This window comes from Crinia signifera, chromosome 3 (assembly GCF_055691185.1).
Source record: "Crinia signifera chromosome 3, ASM5569118v1, whole genome shotgun sequence".
Lineage (NCBI taxonomy): Eukaryota > Metazoa > Chordata > Amphibia > Anura > Myobatrachidae > Crinia > Crinia signifera.
The window spans coordinates 213,351,322-213,365,945 of NC_139219.1; the positions used below are offsets into that span (position 1 = coordinate 213,351,322).

Genomic DNA, 14,624 nt, shown 5'->3' on the forward strand with positions numbered 1-14,624 from the left:
GTGGTGCGAACCACCCTAAGAAGCTGGGAATACGGAAGGCCTTTTTTGAGGGGTTCAGGGTGATAGCTGGTTGCATGCAGGAGCGTGTTTTTATCGGAATCCTTCGTGTAAATGCTGGTTTGTATTGTAGACCCAACCAGTGTCAGGGTAGTGTCCAGAAAATTAATCATATTGCTGCTAAAGGTAGCAGTAAAACGGATGGTGCCAGGTATTGAATTCAGATAATCAATGAAGGATAGAAGCTTCTCTTCACCTGCAGTCCATAGGAAAAAAAGATCGTCTATGTACCGTACGTACATCCTGATGCCGGTACTGTATATACTGTTACCAGTAATATGCTCTTGTTCAAAGTCTGCCATAAATATATTGGCATACGATGGGGCCATGTTAGACCCCATCGCCGTGCCCTGTTTCTGAAGGTAAAACCTGTTCTCAAACAGGAAGTAATTCTTGGTAAGTATAGTTTCTATCAGTAGTAGTAGAAATTCGACGGGAGGTCCTCTGTAGTCGGTACAATTAGATAGTTTCTCGCGGCAGGCTCTAATACCAAGTGCATGCGGAATATTGGTATAGAGGCTAGATACATCTAGCGTGACCAGTAGTGTGTTGGCTGGGATATCGGCAATGTCATTGATTTTCCTGAGAAAATCAGGGGTATCAGCGATGAAACTCTCCAATCCTCTTACCACTGGCTGCAGGTGGAAATCTACCAGCTGGGAGAGGGGTTGGCATAGTGAATCCCTTGCCGAAATAATCGGCCTTCCCGGGGGGGACACAAGGGATTTGTGAACCTTGGGGAGTGTGTAGAGTATTGGGATCTTGGGGTGATGTTGAGTAAGAAATTCAGCTGTTTCCTTTAGGATGAAGTTGTTGTTTTTTCCTAGGGTGATGATTTGATCAATCTGTTTTTTGTACTGCCAAGTTGGATCAAAGTCCAATTTTTCATAGCATACTTCATCAGCGAGTTGTGACAGCGCCTCTCTCGTGTAGTAATCGCGATTTAGGAGTACAATCCCTCCTCCTTTGTCCGCTGATCTTATGATGAGATCACGGTCTTCCGAGAGGGTCTTGATCGCATCCTTTTCTTCTCTGCTTATGTTATGATGTGAAATTTTCTGGCTGTTGATAAAGGGGTTTGTATCCCTCTTGAGTACCCTCATAAAAGTATTGATGGAAGGATTCAGTGTGGGGGGGTCAAAAGTGCTCTTTCGCTTCAAGGTCTGTCGATGTGTGTCGTCACCAGTCGACATGGTTGGTGGTGTTGGATTTCTGGCAAAGTGATCTCTGAGTCTTAGTTGGCGCCCAAGTTTGTACATATCAATTTGCCAACTAAAGGGATCCTGTTTCAAAGTTGGCACAAATGATAGACCTCTGTTGAGTAAAGATATCTCAGCTGCAGTCAATTGATGTTTGGATAGGTTAAAAATTACCGATCCTGTGAAGATTTCTGGCCTCTCCTTCTTCCTCCTCTTTCTCCCACCTCTGCGGGTGGGTACAAGAGGTTTTTTGGAGGCCTTCTATTGCGGTCTGACCTTGCTAGATATCCAGTATCTTGTGCACTAGTGCCTGGTGCATCTGAGTCACTAGCAGATGTATGACTATCCAGATCAGTAAATTGGGCAGGTGGTTTCCTCCCTGGGCCCCGTCTGAATTGGGTGCGGGGTCTCCTGGACTCGCTCCTGGAGAACCAGGGGTATACTCTGTTGTCCCTGTAGTCTAGCTTCACCTGCTTATATTTATTTTTCTTAAATTTGAGCAGATTCTCTTTAAATCTCTCAATTTCTTTATTCAATTGATTCAGTAGTCCTTTAGTTGGATCTTGTATCCCTTCATAGGGCTCAGATTTTTCCAATTCTTCAATCTCAACTTTAATGTTCTCCAGATCAGTGCCAGTTTGTTCCACCACTAATAGCATGAGGTCATGGGAGCACTTGTTGAGGATGCTACACCACTTAACACAAAAATCATCGTTGTGTCGACCTAGTGTAGGCTGGTTGTGAATTCTGAAACCTCTAGGGATTAGGGATTCTTTGTAGTATTGTGATAGCGTTAGTCCGTGTAGCTGGAGCTCAACTTCACGTCTCTTCAATTTAAGGAGGTCTTGGTATAGTTCCTCTGGGGTATCTTGGTGAAAGGCTAAAGTATCAGTGTCCGCAAACAGTATACGGCTGGCATCAGTAGCATTGTACTGCAATGTGCTTGCCGTTTCTCTACTGGTGCTTTGTGACATTGGCTCAAACAGATATGGAACTGTATATACAGTGCAGCTGAGAATACTCAATGCAAATGTAGGTACTGCAGCCCTGGACGGGGGAGCAAGTTTAAGTATAAATGAAGTACACTAGAAAAAGTGCATGAGGCTCATACCTTGGGTTGAGCCATAAGGTCAAAGTAGGGTGCTCAGTCCTGTTAGGAGCAATGGGATTGCAATACAGTAAAGTTATGCAGGGCGGCACTCCAAGTAACAATGAATCTTGGTGCAAGGTCCATAAAGTTTAGAAACAAGGCACTTACCCCCCACACACACTGTGAAGGATCCAGACCAGCACTCAAAGGTAGGTGAAGAAAAGGCTTTTATTCCATGCTGCGCAGTACACTGTAACAGCTGCTTAGCCCGACGGCCGTTTCAACTGGGCTCAGCCAGTTTTCGTCAGGGGTCACCACAAAATCAATGTCAAGCGCTTATAAGGACAGTAAGTGCGCCAAAAGTTTTCAAAAAACTAACTGACAGCAGCCTCTCTCTGGCCGCTTGACAGGGGGCGTGCGTGGAAGCGCGTCACGGGGAATCCCGGGGTTGGTCCAGCCGCGTCATCAGCACAGTGTAAACTGTCTGATACGGCGGCCGTGAACCTCTGTGCGGTGTGATGGGCGGCCGCTGCAGAGTATCGCAGCAGCACGGTTAAGGTTACGTGTGGTGTAGAAGATATTGAGTGCTGACTACTTATTGTCAGGCACACCGTTTTGTTACGTACAGCATGTTATACATTTATTGCCACTGGCTGACAGCAGTCCCGACGAGCGTGAACCCTCCACATCCCGTCATTAGCATCCCGTCACAGTCTTCCATCTAGTTGACACTTTGTTATACAGTGGCTGCGGTGTCAGCTGCAGCCCTGTACACTTCTCCTATCTTCTACACCACACGTAACCTTAACCGTGCTGCTGCGATACTCTGCAGCGGCTGCCCATCACACCGCACAGAGGTTCACGGCCGCCGTATCAGACAGTTTACACTGTGCTGATGACGCGGCTGGACCAACCCCGGGATTCCCCGTGACGCGCTTCCACGCACGCCCCCTGTCAAGCGGCCAGAGAGAGGCTGCTGTCAGTTAGTTTTTTGAAAACTTTTGGCGCACTTACTGTCCTTATAAGCGCTTGACATTGATTTTGTGGTGACCCCTGACGAAAACTGGCTGAGCCCAGTTGAAACGGCCGTCGGGCTAAGCAGCTGTTACAGTGTACTGCGCAGCATGGAATAAAAGCCTTTTCTTCACCTACCTTTGAGTGCTGGTCTGGATCCTTCACAGTGTGTGTGGGGGGTAAGTGCCTTGTTTCTAAACGTTATGGACCTTGCACCAAGATTCATTGTTACTTGGAGTGCCGCCCTGCATAACTTTACTATATATATAGAGAGAGAGAGAGAGAGAGAGAGAGAGAGAGAGAGAGAAATAAATGAGGCCACTCACCGGACTTTGTTTGCAAATGAAGTATTTAAAGAATCATTCCTCCATTTCAACCAACATTTAAGTGCTCTGTGCATGATAGTGGTCCACTGGCTGACGTTTTGGTCTGCATTCAGACCTTTTTCAAGGCCCCCACTACCTCCTCCTAAAGTGCATAGGAGGGGTCTTGAAAAAGGTCTGAATGCAGACCAAAACGTGAGCCCGTGGCCCACTGTCATGCACAGAGCACTTTAATGTTGGTTGAAATGGAGGAATGATTCTTTAAATACTTCATTTGCAAACAAAGTCCGGTGAGTGGCCTCATTTATTTTACTCTATATTTTGGATGGACCTGACCTTTGGGACACCCGGCAGTTGTCTTTCTGTATTGGTGGAGAGTGTGATCCTATCATCTGGATAGATTTTTTTACATAACATTATTCACACTTGTGGACATGGATGAAATTGAGTCAATGTAGAGAAGAGCCCAACATGTTTTGTCTACATCAGACTTCATCAGGGGTCATTCGATCACAGAAACATGGTAAAGAGTTAAAAAGAAGGTGCTTTACAGAAAATTGAAATGTTTCATTGTTTGGTTTTCAGCAATCATTTAATAAATATTAGCTGCTTTTGATAGGGACACTGATACAAAGGGCTTCAATGGGCTTTTATGTGGGTGAATGTCTTAAAACAATATTAGTGGTCCTATTTCAGAGTACCATTGGATAACCAAAATTCGATAGATCAAACACCAAGGATGGACTATAGATTAATACAGCATAAGTAAAAAATCCAAAGTGGACAGATAATCAATAGGATCATACACAATCAGACAGTGGGGGAGATTCTCTAAGAATCTTCGCCCCCTTCGCATTTATAATTATAGCAAAGGACAGCTCTTGCGTTAAGAGCTGTCCTTTGCGGTGAGAGTCGCCAGGTCCCAGCAGGACCCGGCGGCTCCCCCCTCCCTCACACACCCGGCGCTGCTGCTGCGCCGGGCTCTCCTCCTCCCTGCTCCCGGAAGAGGATCAGTGCAGGGAGGAGGTCACAGGTCCGGGCAGCACTGCTCTGTGCTGCCTGGACACAGGTGAGGGGGCGATGCGGGGCGGCGGGGGGTCCGTGCGGGGCGGCGGGGGGTCATTGCTTACAGCATCCCAAAATGCAGTAAAAACCCTGATAATGGGGTTTTTACCGCATTTCTTGTTTAGAGAATCTCCCCCAGTGTATCACTGGAGATGTGTCCTAATCTCTAGCTTGTCAGAATCTTAGGGCATTACATTAAACATTATCCATTGAGAGTATAATCAAACCCACAAATGTTTTGCTCCAGATACTCAACTAGGTCAAACGAATGCCTCTCCTCTTTTATAGCTTCTCTAACATGCAAACCTATTTTCAGCTGTGCTAACAAGGGTTTTCAAGGCATTTGTATTGACCCATTACTCTTCTAACGTGATTAGCAAACAGTATGTACCAATAGAACACTGGAGTGATGGTTGCCAGAAATGGACCTCTATACACCTATGTAGATATTCCTTTAAACCCAGACGTTTGCAGCTAGTATATTCATTCTGATTAATTTAATGTTATCTTCATTGAGTTGTGTACACCTCAAAGGCAGCAAAACAACATCAATGTACCCATAGAATACTGTCAACAGTGTGTCTTAAAAATCAAGAGTGCATAATAGACCAGATAGCGATATGCTGTAAAGTACATACAATACATACATTTGGTTTGTTTTGCAATACAAAACAAACCATATTTGGGGGCCCTTGCACAAACTGGCTATATAAGTTGTCCCCTCCATCCAGTGTGTACTCCAAAAAAATTTTAGTGCAGCCAGGAACCTTGTCAGCGATCGGCGTAGGATCGGCATAGGAGGCTGGATCGGCAGAGGATGTTCATCAAAATGAATTACAAATTTCTCCAGGAAGCACGGCAGTTGCCTCCGTAAAGTACACCTGTGATGGTGGATTCCAGCAGGGACTAGTTAATACTCGGTGAGGATAAAGATGTACACACTTAAGAGGACAAGGAATCAGAGGAGGAGGAGGACATCTTGCCTCTGTAGAGCCAGTTTGTGCAAAGTGAGATAGATTAATTGGATTTTTTTTGTGGGGGCCCAAACAAACCAATCATTTCAGTCACAGTGTTGCAGACCCTGTTGCTGAAATGATCGGTTTGTTAAAGTCAGCATGTCCTATTTATACAACACAAGGGTGGGCCCAAGGACAATTCCATCTTGCACCTCTTTCCTTTGCATTATGTGGTGTTTGGGGCCTAGTTGTTACAACTGCTATCCTGTCTGCCACTGTAACAGAATATTTACAAGTGTTTTATTTCTTTATACTGTTGTCCAGTGAAATATTTATTCAATATATACAATTGTAAATAAAAATTATTTTTCCTATTATTCTCTATCTGTTTCACCCTACAGAGACCATTTATGAGATAGGTACACCATTCTTGGATAAGATATCATGCTTTGTGCATACAGTATGTGGAGAATGGGTCCTGCTTCACCAGACGCAGTGCCCGCTAAGGCTGGGGTCTATATAGGGATACAACCAGAGCCATTTTTACAAAACAAGGGCATCTCCCTGTTTTGTAGTCAAGCAGAGACCAGGGTTTTACCTTCCGAAGAAGGCTTCCTGGCCCTGGTAGAGGAGTTCCAGTGGCCAGTATAGGTAAGCTTAGGTTTACTCAGATGGCTGATGCCTGCGGCCGTCACAGACAATAGCCATGATAGCAATGCTGCATGTTTGGATGCAGTACTCGGACCTATGGTGTTGGCAGGAGGTGTCTTTTTCTGCAATTTCCTCAAGTGCCACCTAATGAGCTGCTATTAAGACCTGGGATCCCTGTTAGCCAGGGACTGGGTGTACTCACATCAAGAGCCTTCAGCCATGCTATCGGTGGCAGCAGGCTGCAGAGGGCTCCAAATGCATGCTGCATGTAGCTGCATTGAGCTTCCATTGGGACTAATGTCCCTGCAGCCAGGGACCCAGGCGCCGACCTCGGGAAGTGGGAACGGGGATACCCCTGGAAACTCCCACGGTGCAGGCAGACAGATGCAAAATTTTGCCTGTGCTAGTGTTCAAAAAGTAAAATAATAAATAAAATAAATAAAAATAAAACCTGAAACTCCAGAGTAGGCGTCCTGCTCTGCCGGACACATTTTCTAAAACTGGTGTCGGAGAGGGGCATAGAGGGGGAGAAGTCAGTCACACATTTAAATTAAAAGTGCAGGCTCTGCTGATCACCCATCTATACCCCACTGTATTGGATGAGTGTCCCCAATGGACATGTTTTACATATCATGGCAAATTGGTGAAGTATCTTCCAATCATTTGACTAACTCTTGATAGCCATCAAGTAAATAGATAGGAATTTATTTAAAAAAAACATTACATGTGAATTGAAGTCTGTGACGTAAGTTTACATAGCGGCACTCCTGTGCATATTGTGAATTAAAAAACAAACAAACCATAACCTTTAATAGTATTTGCTTAAATGGCGATATCAGAAGTGTTCAGCGTTTAAGATCTGCATAGACCATGCAATAAAAAACGATTATTGCAATATTTGCAGCTTGAATGATGTTCTTTTTAGTCCAGCAAGAATATCCTGAATGACTCATTTATACGTGGAATATGAATGGCAACAAGTCATGTTTAAAATAATTATTGCAGACTATGCCATTCCTATACTGGCTTATGGATACTTAACAGTCTTTATAACACTTAACAGTTCACATTGCGCTCAGTGTGTCTCAGCATGATTGCAAGGTGAATTTCAACAGCAATAAGACAAGTACTAAGTTTACACCAGAGACATAATAAAGCTGAATGTATAATCTGGTTTCCTCATTCATGGCAGATTTATTAAGCTCGGTGATGTGATAAAGTGTCTGGTTTTTATCACTGGCCAATCAGCTAATAACTGTGAAGTTACAGGCTTGGTTTGAAACATGACAGGTAGAAGCTGATTGGCCGGTGATAAAAACCAGACCCTTTATCACTTCACCGAGCTTAATAAATCTACCCCTCAGTTTGGTTGTATATCAGATTTAATTGTGGGTGGATTTTGGATTTGAGAAATTTTATTTCCAGTACCACATACAGTACTTCCCAACTGTCCCGCTTTCCGCGGGAACGTCCTGGTTTTTAGAGATGTTCTCACGTCCACCAGTGTCCCGTGACAGGGAGGGGGGATGAGATAGGTACAGTTGGGACTCCCCCCAGCCTCAAGAGAATACACGCTGTGCGCATGCCCATAGGATCCATTCAGTAATGCAGAGGGGCAAGAAACATGGGTGTGTCCCAAGGACACAACATCCGTGAGGCCCGTTGTTATATAAAACACAGATAAGGTAGAATCTAATGTATTTACTAATGATTACGTTAATCTAGATATCACCGAATGTCACAACATGTCAAGCAACAATCTTCGACTATTGTTCTTTAATGGAAATATTGATTCAAACAGTTTTCGACCAATGTGAGTTAAATTAAATAACCAAGATTGATTCATCTGCAATGTACTTAGTAAAGATGAGGGGTAGTCTGAGCCAGCAGGAAGATTGGATATCCTTAGTAGAAAAGAAGAAAATACAGTATACTGTTGTACACTGTATATAATCAGAATGCTTTATTGGCCAGGTATTTTCGCGTATACTAGGAATTTGATTTGGATTGCTGTGTAGCAGCCAGTTAGGTAACAGTTAGACAGTTATAATACAGATATATATTACACATACACGTATACGCTAGATGTACCCTGGGAATTATAGACGCAGGGAACAGATACCCGCCAAGCTGCCCAGCACCTAGGCAGCCATCACCGGCACCACGTCACCGCGACAGCCAGGCAAGCAACAATACAAGCAATCAGTACAGTTATCACTCAGGGAACACATACCCACTGAGCTGCACAGAGCCTAGGCAGCCATCAGTGGCGCCACTGATCACTACAACAGTCAGGTAGGTAACAGATATACAGAGACAGTACAGATACAGATTGCTGTGCAATGTACTAGACAGGGGAGACACAGCGTTTATGGTTGAGTGCACAGCTCCTAGGCAGCCTTTTGTGGTGCCATCTTGATCCTGCTGCTCACAGCAGCAGGAGGGCTCAACAGGCCATCTTCCCTAGAGGGAGAGCCAGCGTGGGTGGTCCTGGTGGGGGTGGGTAGTTGGCAAGAGTCAGTCAGTGAGGCCAGGGGAGAGAGTTGCTGAGGCCTGGGGAGAGTCAGTGACGACTGGGGCTGGAGTTGGGCCCTCTGGGCTGAGTCCTACGCCGCTGCCATGTAACTATACCTCCTCCCTTGGGGGGGCACCGCCACTGAGTATCGGGTGGGTGGTGGACAGGCTCCCACAATTTGCTCATGCTGGAGGAGCGGCTGGGGCCTGCAGGCCGGAAACCACTGTCGTGGCCGGGTGACGCAGCCGGGAGCCGATGGGGGTCGCCACCTCTGGTGGTCATGCCGGGGACCGTGGCAGTGCACCTGCTTGTCTTGGCCGGGTCCTGTGCCGCATCTTGAGCCGGGTCCTCGTCACTCCCATCTGCCTCCATCATACACCTCATACACGATGGAGGTCATAGCCTCAGTGGCCACGCTGCCCCGGCCGGGGGGGGGGGGGTTCGGGTCCTCTCCTCCGCCCTCTCCATCTCCCCTCCTCCGCCCTCTGCATCTCCCACTCTGTCCCCGAGGTGCCGAGGATGGAAGCTCCGGTGGATGGGAGCTTGCATGCATGCGACCATCCCCGGCCCCCTCCTGAAGGGATCCGGTGTACTCTGCCATTGCAGTGCAGGTTTTAAGGATATCCATGGTTTAGCACATGTAACTTACTTAGTACCACAGTCAAGCATGGATATACAGATGGGTCAGGTCCCATCTTTGCAGGGGATGGCGCTGGCGTCGCCAGCCGCCATCCCCCGCCAGCGCCATGGCGATGGTGAGAAGGGGACGCACGCGCACGAGAGGCGCGCGCGTCCCCTTCCGACGGCGCTTCCATCCGTTCCCCGGGTCCCCGCCGGCTTGCCGGCGGTAACCCGGGGTCCCCGCCGCCTGCCCGCACCCCCCCCTAACCCTGTCCGTCTCCCTGAGGCGGAGACGCACGCGCGTCTCAGTCTCCTCGCTGGCGTGGCTGCTGGCGGGTCGCCAGCGCGTACGTTCTGGCGACCCGCCAGCAAGGATGGCAACAGTAACATACTGTACTTACAGATGTGTCCATTTACAGCTAAGCATGTACACATGCTCCCACTACCCCCATACAGTACAGTTTATGGTGCCGATTAGCCTGATATCCATAACTATATAGGGGAGGTAAACTGACTGGGGTAGTGCAAGCTATGCTCCCATTATCCATAGGTTTGTTTGTAGTAGCTGTGGGTGGTACCAGGAATCAATGCATGCCTGGGACCGCTGAAGAGGATCCTGAAGGACATAGTGGCACACTGTGGACACTGGGGGACCATCAGGGCACCACCGGAGAACCAGGTAAGTATGTTAAAAAAAATATACCAAAAACTGGAAAAATACTGTTAGGATCCGCCTCCAGCGGATCTGTGTTATGCGCAGATTCACATATTCTGTGTGTAGTTTCATGTTCTCCCTGGATTCTGCTCCCTGGGTTTATCCCAGCCTGTGTGTGTGTGTTTACTCGCTGGTGGCATCCAGTGGTCAGCCTGGGCCATTGCAGCTCACTTTCAGTACTGTGTGTTCTGGTGTCTTGATTAGGCTCCTAGCCTGCAGTGCACACCTTTAGGCAATGTGTAATCAGCACCACATTGTGCTCACTATAAAGACTCTCTGCTCACACACTCCGGTGCCAGTTATAGTATTCAGTTGCAGTGTTCAGTTCGTTGTAGTCCACTCTGTCCAGCTTCAGTCAGTGTTTTGTCAGCCTATGTCAGAGTGTGTTCCTGGTCCTGGTTCCTGTCGGGAGCCTTCCTGTTGTTCCACGCCTGTCCTGCCCTGCCTGGTTTGGTCCTGCCGTGCCTGGGATTCAGCTTGTTTGCCCCGCTGTACACTCATCTGCCAAAGAGATCTGCAGTGCTTGTCTGGGACTCCGTCATCTTCCCAGATAAGTCAGGGGTTACCCTGTGTTTCTCCTTACGCAGTTTTGGCACACTGTGTCACTGGGCATTATTGCCATTTCATTATATAACATCTCATTAGCATTGTTGCCATTTCATTATATAACATCTCATTAGCATTGTTGCCATTTCATTGTGTATCATCTCACTTGCATTGTTACCAGTCAGTGTCACCTGCTCAGCCTTATTACTTCTTTGGGCTTCTGGGAGTTCCCCGGTATAGGGATTTAGTTAGCTTTTTCCCCTTGCTCTCTCCTGGTCTCGGCGGACGTGTTGTCATTTCCTAAGACCTGCCTGTAGCGGAGTGGGGCGGACTTAATTCGCCCTTCAGCCGAGACGGGCCCAGGTGAAGCCTAGCACCGCACACGTCCGTCGATTCCAGTCAGAGGCAACGGAGTTAGGGTACCGGGGATACTCCCAGAATCCTTACATTATAACTGGCCATAACAGATAAACTCTGGAGCTGAGTTCTGCCCTCTCAGTCCAGCAGTTTTTTTTTTGCCTTGTCACAGTCTTGTCACAGTATTTTTTCCTTGTCTCAGTTGTTGTGTCATAGTCTTTTGCACAGTAACCTTGCACGGCCATATCATGCAGGCCATGCAAGAGTCATTAGCGGCCCTAAATCTGGCGTTCAATACCTTTAAATCTGGGCGGTTGGAGATTTTGCAGCAGTCCCTACTGCAGCTGCAAAAACTCCTCACTGAAATATTTCTGATCCTTCCCGAGGTCACTGGGGTTAATTCAGCCCCTAATGAGGCCCTGTCTAAGGAGTTATTAGGCAGCGAGTCCATAAACCCGGAGGTTCAGGAGAAGCATAAAAGTGTTCTACGGCCAAAGCTTTCGCTGGAGGAGCGTCAGCGGCGTAGAAACCTGAATTTATGCTTGTACTGTGGAGATTCAGGCCACTATCTCCAGGCTTGCGGATTGTGCAGGCCTGGTGGTGGTGATAGGGTGTCTCCTCTGGCCAAGTCAGGGCAGGTTGTCAGATCTATGCCCGTCTTCACGGTGGCAGAGGAGCGCTCTGAGTCTCCCAGTAAAAGCACTCTGTTTAATACCGTTGGTCTAAGTGCTGGGAGACCTCATTTTGAGTTAAAGAATCAGCAGAGGAGGTGCTTCCCGCATGATGGTATTTCTGCTAACATTAAGTCAGAGTTGCAAACCCTTAAAGGGAAAGCCCAGGTGATTGACTCAGATGCTGGGGGCCCGCCGAGCCGGTCTGACGCCGGGGGCCCGCCGAGCCGGTCTGACGCCGGGGGCCCGCCGAGCCGGTCTGACGCCGGGGGCCCGCCGAGCCGGTCTGACGCCGGGGGCCCGAAGTGCGCAGCCCCGAGTGGGGTTCCGAATTGCGCAGCCCCGAGTGGGGTTCAAGTTGGTGTCGCCCCAGAGGGGGTTCAAGTTGGTGTCGCCCCAGAGGGGGTTCAAGTTGGTGTCGCCCCAGAGGGGGTTCAAGCCGCTGTCGCCCCAGAGGGGGTTCAAGCCGCTGTCGCCCCAGAGGGGGTTCAAGCCGCTGTCGCCCCAGAGGGGGTTCAAGCCGCTGTCGCCCCAGAGGGGGTTCAAGCCGCTGTCGCCCCAGAGGGGGTTCAAGCCGCTGTCGCCCCAGAGGGGGTTCAAGCCGCTGTCGCCCCAGAGGGGGTTCAAGCCGCTGTCGCCCCAGAGGGGGTTCAAGCCGCTGTCGCCCCAGAGGGGGTTCAAGCCGCTGTCGCCCCAGAGGGGGTTCAAGCCGCTGTCGCCCCAGAGGGGGTTCAAGCCGCTGTCGCCCCAGAGGGGGTTCAAGCCGCTGTCGCCCCAGAAGGGGTTCAAGCCGCTGTCGCCCCAGAAGGGGTTCAAGTTGTTGTCGCCCCAGAAGGGGTTCAAGTTGGCGTCGCCCCAGAAGGGGTTCAGGCCGGTGTCGCCCCAGAGGGGGTTCTGGCCTGTGTCGAGGCCGCAGCCCCGAGTGGGGGCCCGGAGGCCGCAGCCCCGAGTGGGGGCCCGGAGGCCGCAGCCCCGAGTGGGGGCCCGGAGGCCGCAGCCCCGAGTGGGGGCCCGGAGGCCGCAGCCCCGAGTGGGGGCCCGGAGGCCGCAGCCCCGAGTGGGGGCCCACAGCCTCAGTTTGTAGCCCCGAGTGGGGGCCCACAGCCTCAGTTTGTAGCCCCGAGTGGGGGCCCACAGCCTCAGTTTGTAGCCCCGAGTGGGGGCCCACAGCCTCAGTTTGTAGCCCCGAGTGGGGGCCCACAGCCTCAGTTTGTAGCCCCGAGTGGGGGCCCACAGCCTCAGTTTGTAGCCCCGAGTGGGGGCCCACAGCCTCAGTTTGTAGCCCCGAGTGGGGGCCCACAGCCTCAGTTTGTAGCCCCGAGTGGGGGCCCACAGCCTCAGTTTGTAGCCCCGAGTGGGGGCCCACAGCCTCAGTTTGTAGCCCCGAGTGGGGGCCCACAGCCTCAGTTTGTAGCCCCGAGTGGGGGCCCACAGCCTCAGTTGGTAGCCCCGAGTGGGGGCCCACAGCCTCAGTTGGTAGCCCCGAGTGGGGGCCCACAGCCTCAGTTGGTAGCCCCGAGTGGGGGCCCACAGCCACAGTTGGTAGCCCCGAGTGGGGGCCCACAGCCACAGTTAGTCACTGCCTCTGCCGAGGTTCCTAAGGCCACTGTTTCAGGGGGGCTCTCACTGGTCTTGGAGCTACAGGAGATGCTGAAGGCCATAACCTCTAAGGGGGTCCCTAAAGTCACAGCCTCAAGGTTCTCATGTGAGGTCAATGGTACCACTACCCCAGTGAAGCACTCGAGCCAGTCAGTGCAAAAGGCCCAGCCCATAGCTATTTCCGCTGGGTGTGCCTTTTTGTCTCCCTCTTACAAAGGTCTTCCTGAATTATTACCACCTAGAGCGCTGGTATCCAGGTTTGATGCTTTCTCAGATTCAGACTCAGAATTTGTGTCTGAGATTGATGGGTATCCGGTGTATACAGGCCCTATGGTTTATGAAGAGGCCTGTTTAAGACCAGGGACATCTTCTCGTACCAAACATTCTAAGAGAAGGAAAAAGAAGTATATGCACTGACCTTTTGCTTGTTCTGTTTGTCATATCTGTTTGTCTGGTCTTGTTGTGTCCGAAGGCCACCTTTGAGAGGGGGGCAGTGTTACAAGCTGCAGTCACAGCTTGTTTCTGTTTGTTGGTTTTTACCCCCATTCCAGGGTTTGGTATTCTCCATTTAGTGGAGAACCTGGTATTGGGGTCCCTTGACCCCTCTTCAAGGGGGGGGTACTGTTAGGATCCGCCTCCAGCGGATCTGTGTTATGCGCAGATTCACATATTCTGTGTGTAGTTTCATGTTCTCCCTGGATTCTGCTCCCTGGGTTTATCCCAGCCTGTGTGTGTGTGTTTACTCGCTGGTGGCATCCAGTGGTCAGCCTGGGCCATTGCAGCTCACTTTCAGTACTGTGTGTTCTGGACTCAGGTGTCTTGATTAGGCTCCTAGCCTGCAGTGCACACCTTTAGGCAATGTGTAATCAGCACCACATTGTGCTCACTATAAAGACTCTCTGCTCACACACTCCGGTGCCAGTTATAGTATTCAGTTGCAGTGTTCAGTTCGTTGTAGTCCACTCTGTCCAGCTTCAGTCAGTGTTTTGTCAGCCTATGTCAGAGTGTGTTCCTGGTCCTGGTTCCTGTCGGGAGCCTTCCTGTTGTTCCACGCCTGTCCTGCCCTGCCTGGTTTGGTCCTGCCGTGCCTGGGATTCAGCTTGTTTGCCCCGCTGTACACTCATCTGCCAAAGAGATCTGCAGTGCTTGTCTGGGACTCCGTCATCTTCCCAGATAAGTCAGGGGTTACCCTGTGTTTCTCCTTACGCAGTTTTGGCACACTGTGTCACTGGGCATTATTGCCAT

The 14,624-nt window shown here is 49.7% G+C and overlaps 1 protein-coding gene across 10 annotated transcripts in view; it reads right to left on the minus strand.

Annotated features, from left to right (window-relative positions):
• The window catches only part of DLGAP2 (DLG associated protein 2), a 911,233-nt gene that overhangs the window by 100,632 nt on the left and 795,977 nt on the right, over positions 1–14,624 (minus strand). The window lies entirely within an intron of this gene.